The following is an 8,198-nucleotide window of genomic DNA, read 5'->3' as shown; positions in this document are numbered from 1 at the left end:
TTGTCTCATCCAAATCTTAGTTATACAACCAAAATAAATCTCATGTTTACGGTTAAACGTAAAAATGTACATCACGTCGTAATTTGGACGAATATAATGCATGCACAGTATCCGAACAATTGCCTCTTTGTATTGCTAGAAGAATTTGTCTAAAGCCATCTCCATATAAAATGGTCTTGCCTCCAAACGATTCTTAAAGATAAATACCTACAAAGCAATGATATCCTCTTTGTTGACCATATTTGATGTATAAACTTCATTGTCGTTGAATTGTTCGTCAGAGTTCACTAATACTTTTGTATTGGCACGCGATATCCCTCTAGACAATGCCACATAAAGCTGGCCATGCGTGAAACCGATTCTGGGAGATAAATACCTACATTTGGAATTGTTTCTCCGTAAGTTTTATTGATTGCCATCGCGAAACATAATTTGATTAGAAATAGTTTTCTTATCAGCTTGAATGGTAACATGTCATCTTCATGTGGACATAGAGGAAACCTTGGACCAAATCTCTAGATAGTTTATTTTGACTATTAGTGATGCAACGATACCAAATATTTTCTTTTGATGATAAGTTTCAGACGACTATTTAAGGGCTTAAGGTTTACACAGAGGGTGTGTTGCAATAAATATTAGCAAATTGGTTAAAAATGAGACTTATTTATGAATGCAAATTTTCATATGTTCTTAGCAAGAACATGCTATACTTTAAAGAACACGTAATATATTGTTCTTGTATAATCTCTTATTCATATATAAGTATACATTAATCCAAAAAAATATATTTATTTTGTCAAAATATTTGTTTAAAAACTAAAATAATATGTGAAATTTATTTTAAAACGAATAGATGCTAAAACTCCTTTTCGTAATATGATTTTCATTAGGGGTGAGCGCGGTGCGGTTCGGTGCGGTTATTAGCCAAAACCTCACTATTAACCGCAAATGCGGTTAATCAATTTTCAAAACCGCTTGGTGCGGTTATTTTTGTGGTGCGGTTAGGCGGTTACTTTTGCGGTACGGTTTTGTTTTTTTTTGTGTTGCGGTTATTAACCGCATGGATTTGGTCCGGCTATTTTGTGTGGTTTTTAACCACAGTTTAGAGCTCAAACGGTTTTAAGAGTTAAAACATATTACTTGTAATAATAAAAAAATCATAAGGTATAACACAATTAACTTAAATCACAAACAACTAATATCTTAAAAACGTCAAATCAATAATAATTAACAATAAATATCTTAAAATTGTCTAATTTCACATGTTTCAAAGTTAAAAATAGCAAAAACCCAACAATTTTGTCTTCTAATATTTTATCCATCTTTCATCCATGAAACTTGTCTTCTTTTTAATATTTAATATATTAATAATTAATAAAAAAATTGTATATAATATATGCGGTGCGGTGCGGTTTTTTTGTGGTTTTTGAAAACTAATAACCGCACCGCACCGTAATTTTGCGGTTTTTAAAAAACAGAAAACCTCACCATCGGTTTTTATTGCGGTTGCGGTTTATGTGATTTTTGCGGTTAATTTTAATTGCGGCGCGGTTTTTGCTCACCCCTAATTTTCATATATGAAAAAACATAAACAATGATTACTTTTATAATTTGAAAAATTCAAACATGATTACTTTTATATATTTGACAAAATTTTTGTATAACAAAACTTTAGAACATAATTAATCGTTTAAAGATAATAATGAAATATTGAAATAAAGAATCAATTAATTGGTTGCTATCTTATTTTTATTTTTATAAGGTGATAATCTCGTTATGTCTTATTTAAAAACTTATATTATAATATAACTTTTATATATATATATATATATATATATATATATATATATATATATATATATATATATATATATATATATATGTTAAATACAAAATAAATTAATATATTGTTATCATTCTACTTTTTTTTTTTTTTTTTTTTTTTTTTTTTTTTTTTTTTTTTTGCAAATTTCAATACTAAAAACAAATTTTCCCTAGAAAATTGTCATATTAATGACCCACTAATTAACAATTAAATTTATATATTACATAAATGGTTCACATGTGAACAAAAATACACAAATGGTCCATATTTGAAATATTTTTCTTACATAAATGGTCTATTACGCGAAAGAAAATGAAAATGTACTTTCCATTAATAAAATATTTTCAAAAAAATCCTATTAATTTGCTCTAATGTAGAAAAAAATAATTTTTTTCTAGATTAGCCAAAACGAATACGGAAAAGCCATTTTTTGAAACTACGATGCTATTAATGAACTTTTTTGCAAAGTTTAATGCTATTAAAGATTTTTTTCTAGAAAACAATCTTTTAAATGAGCTTCAATATACAAAAAACATAATTTTCCATATCAACTAAAAATAATCCAAAAAAGTCATTTTTTAAGAGTATGATGCTATATATGAACTTTTTTTTCAAAGTTTAATATTAAAAGCAATTTTTTTTCCAAAAAAGGTCATAATATAAGGTTAAAATAACATATTGTAAAATATTTATCGATCTACATGAGCAAGAAGTAAATGTTTTCATCAATACCCAATAAGGTATATAAATCATGTCTCCTTCTGTAATAAATTCCAACGCCCCACAATGTGAAATCCCCTCAGTCGCAGCATTCCATAACTCAAACCACATCCGATAATCAATATGAAGAGAAGCTGCAATAAAAAATAATAATTGTCACCTTCTTATACAAATATTAGAGATTATTGGGGTATTAGATAGTGTAATAACTTGCAATTAAATATAATTTTAAAATAAAACTTAGTATGAGAAACTAACCAATGTGATTAAGGGTCAAAGAAGACATTATAACTAAAACATAAACAAAGAACTATTAGGGATGAAACATGAAACTTTAAGGAGAAACATACAAATTTAAACCGTGAAGGATAACAAAAATCGACAAGTATATTTTTTAAGTAGTTTAAACCAATATATTTTTAAATTAATTTAAACCGGGCCACAAGTTTATCCCAATATTGTTCCCTTAAGCATTTCATCAAACAGGTAGTAGACATGTAGACCAAACAAAATTTCCAAGTATCCAAATCAAGGTTTCAAATCCTAAAACATCAAAAAAAAAAAAAAAAAAAAAAAAAAAAAAAAAAAAAAAAACAAATTTGTGATTTTAACAACCAAAAGCAAAGGATATGACATACATTGTGTATGAGTCTATCGTTTATAATTTGATTGCTCAACTTTTTGAACAATTCGTCAAAAGTATGAAAAAATGGGGAATCCCATAGAAAGATCCGATTCAAATTTCTAAATAACACAACTGTGACAATTATTTTTCAAACCACAAAATTTGACACCTTCATAACATAAAAATCAAAATATATTTTACTTACGTTCACAAGAACACAGATGAATTCGACCATTTCTGTTGTTTGTCAACTCCAATTTCGACCTACAAGAAATCTAAAAAAAATCAAACAACTTGAGTAACAATCATTTTAATGTTATCACAACTTTAGCATAAATGTCGCTAAATAGAACAAATATTAGTTATCAAGAAATAAACATATATGAGATGACTAAAAAGTTGTCAAGTGGAATTTGAGTTAGTTGTTTTCTTACCTTTATCTGATATATTTATAATTTCAGTCGTTCGACTACAAATCTAAATCGTTAAGTAAAAATCAAAACAACATGTTTTCCTCCATTTTATTCTCCACTACAAAACTTAGGTTAGATATATTATGTAAAGAATTGAGGGAGGCGGGGTATTTTTATATTTTATTTTTTATGAGATTTAATTGTTATTAACAGAATTCCTAATGGATTAAGTTGGAGACATGGACTTAATGGATTAAGTTGTAAAAGATGCACTTTTGGTCCCTTTAAGACTTAAAGACTAGATCTTGTTTGTTAGGACCATTCTAATGGATAAAGTTGGAAACTTTATCCATTATGGGGCTATTAGGAACCATAAAAATGCGATCTTGGTCCTTCTATCCCTTCCATGCACATGTTGTGATGTCTTAATGGATTAATAAGTTAGGGTTTCAGCTCTTGGACTTCCCCTGGCCATGGAAAGTCATAAAGGTGGAAACTTTATGAGTCAAGGTAATGTTTTGAGGCTAGATCTGAGTTTGGGTGAAAAGTCCTTAAGGGATTAAGTGCTTAACGGAAAGGATGGAGCCAACTCGAGTATGCTAGGCTTAATCTTTGTACGTTGGACGCACTAAGTCGTCCCATGTACATGGGGAGTATGTTGAGTATGCTGGGCGTACTCAACCAGCCTTGGACTTTGACTTTTATTGACTCTGTTGACCGTTGACTTTTTTACCAAGTTTAATTTTAGGTCAAACTTAAGGGTTTTGATTCGCGATTAACATTCTATGTGGTTATGATGTTAGTGGATTCGTGGGAGCTAGCAGTGTAGCAAGGAGCGTATCACAGTGTTCTCAGGTTTCTTCATTTCAAGCGAGTTTCGCCTCACTGTACTCGTGGGTCGAAGGCACCAATGTCGGCCCACTAGTTTTGGTTATGTGTTAATCGAGGGAAGCTTTAGGAACTGTATATAGTGATGTAGGATAAAATGAGAGCTCTTGATCTAGGCTCTTTTACTTTTACCTTGATTGGTTGTGGTTGTAGAGTAGGATCACCTATCTGGGCGTCTATCTCACCTCTGATTATATACGGTCATGCATTCCTTGTATTGTTGATATTTAGTATGTTTCTATCCTATAATTATATGTTAGATATGTATCCTGCTATCGAGTATGCTGCTATGTTGTAGTGATCTGTTAGATTTGTATCAAGGTATCGAGTATGTTGCATTGATGTAGTGATCTGTAGAACTATATGTTATCTGAACTTGCTAGTTATCATCTGGTAGAGTGCCCTAAGGATTGTTTGTGGTCATATAGGATAGCCCGAGAACTCTTGATCGAGGCTTTCTTTCATGTTCCTTGTTTGGTTGTGGCTCTAGAGTAGGATCATCTGTTTGGGTGGCTATCTCACATCTAGTTACTTATGGTTACGCATTTCATGGAGGTTAGCTAGTAGCAGGATTGTATGCTGTGAGAGGACTAACAGGTAGTAGTGAGCTGTATGATTGATGTTTGCGTGTATTATATGTCTACTTGATCCATGATTGTTTATATGTTGACATATTGTAACATCCCAAGTCCCAGGTATATTATTTAATTAATTTCATTGATAGTGTTAGAGAAACTCGACGAGTTGGATACCCCAACTCGCCGAGTAGAGGAGATAATGGCTGCGTGATTTTTAGAGTCTACTCAATGAGTTGGAGGACCCCAACTCGACTAGTAGGTGCTGAGTGAGAAAATCCTAATTTTTGGGGTTTGTGTCCTATTTAAAGGACCTTAAGCCCTCATTTCCTCCTCCCTTATCATCCCAACCCTCTGTGAGAAACCCTAATCGTGTGTAACCATTTGTGTGAGAGAGAAAGAAGCTAACTTTAGGTGTTTCGGTGCACATTTGGAAGAGGAGTGAAGAGCATCAAGCCTTGGAACGAGAAGAGGCTTGTGGATCAAGTGTTTCTCTGTGTTAGCTACAATTTGGAGGTAAAAAGCTACCACCTTGATCATGTCTTTGATAGATCTCTTTCTAGGGAGTTTTAGGGCTTTCCCCCCTTATCTTGAGGTTCTTGAATTGCTGGAGCTTGCCATGGGGTTGAGACTCCAGATCTAGACAAAATGAGGTCCCATGAGCCCAAAGATCCAATCTTTATCAAGCTTTGGGCAAGTTTCCATGCATGAAAACCTTTATGGAGCTTGTTTTGGCATTTTGAGCCCTAGATGCCATGCATGAATGTAAAGCTTGCAGCTTTACATGACGATTCAGTCTTAGAAGGCTAGATCTAGAGTATGAGGCCCTATTTCTTTTTGAAATCGTCTGAATAAGAAAATTGATTGAAAGGACTCGACGAGTTGGTGAGCCGACTCGACGAGTCGGTTAGGATTTTCCCCGATGAGTTTGGATGTGTTGTAACTCGGTGAGTTGACGAGACAACTCGACGAGTTAAGTTGGATTTTTACGACGTTTATGAGGAAAACGAGGGAACTCGACAAGTTGGGTCAACATGGACTGTTGAACCGCGTGTTGACTTCTGTTAACTTTAGAGTTGGTCAAGACATGGATTATGGAGACCATGGAAGGGTACAATGGTATTTTACCCTTTCCAAGAGTTAGAGGTAGGGGTGAGCTTAAACTATTTAGAGTTGTGGTTATAAGTGTTAATTAGAGATGATTATGGAATGTAGGTGGAGATTAGACTGTTCGAGGGGTACGAGGCCTACTTGCTTACTTACGAGGTGAGTCTTCTCACTATACTTACCTGATTGGTAACATTGAGTGATCGGAGGGTCTTGTATGCTTATTATGAGTTATGGATATCATGCATTATGTCTTTATGATTTATGTTATGTATTATTCTGAGCTTTATTGAGTTAGGACCGAAGGGTCCAACCCAAGTTGTGGGATTGGAGGGTCTCCATTGAGACACATTGACCGGAGGGTCTTTATCGAGATATAGCCATGAAAGGCTAATGATATGTGTGTAGTATTTTGGGGAACTCACTAAGCTTTGTGCTTACCATGTTATGTGATATGTGTTTCAGGTACTTCTCAGGATCGCGGGAAGGAAACGACTTGATTGTACACATGAGATATAGTTTATGTTTTGAGGATCCTGGATTTTATCAAACAATTTATGAATTTGTGTTTTTGACAATTTGACAATTGGGGTTTTTGAAATATGATATTGAGAATTATGTGATTTTGAAAATGAAAAATTTGTTTGAAAATTTACGGTGTTACAAGTTGATATCAGAACCTTGCTTTGATGGATTCGGACGTACCCTCAGGTATGTCTCGACTCAAACTTAGGGTTTGAGACGATTTTTCTGAAAAGAAATGATTTTTCTAAAATTAAGTAAGAGTTTTAAAGAGAAAACGAGATGGGGCAGTGTGTACAATCAGCCAGAGCCCGAACGGTGATTTCCCAAAACACCATCACTTGTTATGTTGTGAGATACTTATGAGATATTAGAGTTTCTTACTAGGGGATAGGCTACGTATACCAGAAATTATGACTAGAGTTGCCTGATTCATGATACCGTAGCCTAGGGTATACTATTGATTGATCTTATATGCTAATTACTCTGTGTGTGTACTGAGTAGGGAGAAATATAGCAATAATCTTTAGGGAGAGATTTAAGTAATCTAGGAGAGATTCCTAGAAGAGCATTGAGGAATCTATCGAGAGAGTAGTTTGAGATTAGTAAGGGATAGAGTACTGTGAATTAGGATTCTAGGAGGACGAGTGTATGGGGGTTTCGTGTTGTGTTTTAGAGACATTATGGGGATTACACGCCAAAACCCCGGGAGCAGTGGGACCAGTGATGTAACGTCCTAAAAATCCGTACCAAAAATTTTCTTTAAACCATTACCGAAGCCATATTCATAAAAACATATCATAAGTCATAACATGAATTCAGAGTATCATTTCCGAAACATATTTTCACTATCAGAGTAAAACATCCCAGGCTGACTAATCAATGGTGTGTGCCATGCGATCACCCCGAGCTCTTCCCTCTGCTACCGGAAGTACCTGAAACCAAACCTGAAAACCGTAAGGACGAAGTTTAGTGAGTTCCCCAACCTACCACATATCCTGCATAAACACATATAACACATATTGGGCCACACTCGCTATTTAGGGCCTCGTCCGCTACCTCGGGCCTCGCCCACTACAACGGCCCCGCCTGGATTCGAGCCCCGCTCAGATACAGATCTATTTCACTTAGGCCTCGCCCCGCTAAAATATACTAGCACATAAACATGTCACTACACATAAGCTAAACATATACTAATGGACCCCGTCCTAAGGCCTCGCCCTTGTCTTGTTACTGATGAGTCATGGAACCCCGTCCACACTCTTACTGATAGTGAAATACGGGCCCAGCCCACACTCACTCTTTCCCTAACTTGGGCCTCACCCCTGTGCTGCTGCTAATGAGATGTGGAACACCGTCCACACTCTGCTATTGGTGAGATAAGGGACCTCGCCCACACTTACCTCCCTACAAGGCACATACAAGTATTACACAAACAACAAGTATACTCTATCATGCAAACCATTCCTTGGGCACCGCCCGCTATCAATGGACCTTGGTCCTAATTATCATATTGGCATACC

Source organism: Lactuca sativa, chromosome 8 (assembly GCF_002870075.4).
Source record: "Lactuca sativa cultivar Salinas chromosome 8, Lsat_Salinas_v11, whole genome shotgun sequence".
In the NCBI taxonomy this organism is placed as follows: Eukaryota; Viridiplantae; Streptophyta; class Magnoliopsida; order Asterales; family Asteraceae; genus Lactuca; species Lactuca sativa.
Note: the sequence above shows the minus strand (reverse complement) of the source record.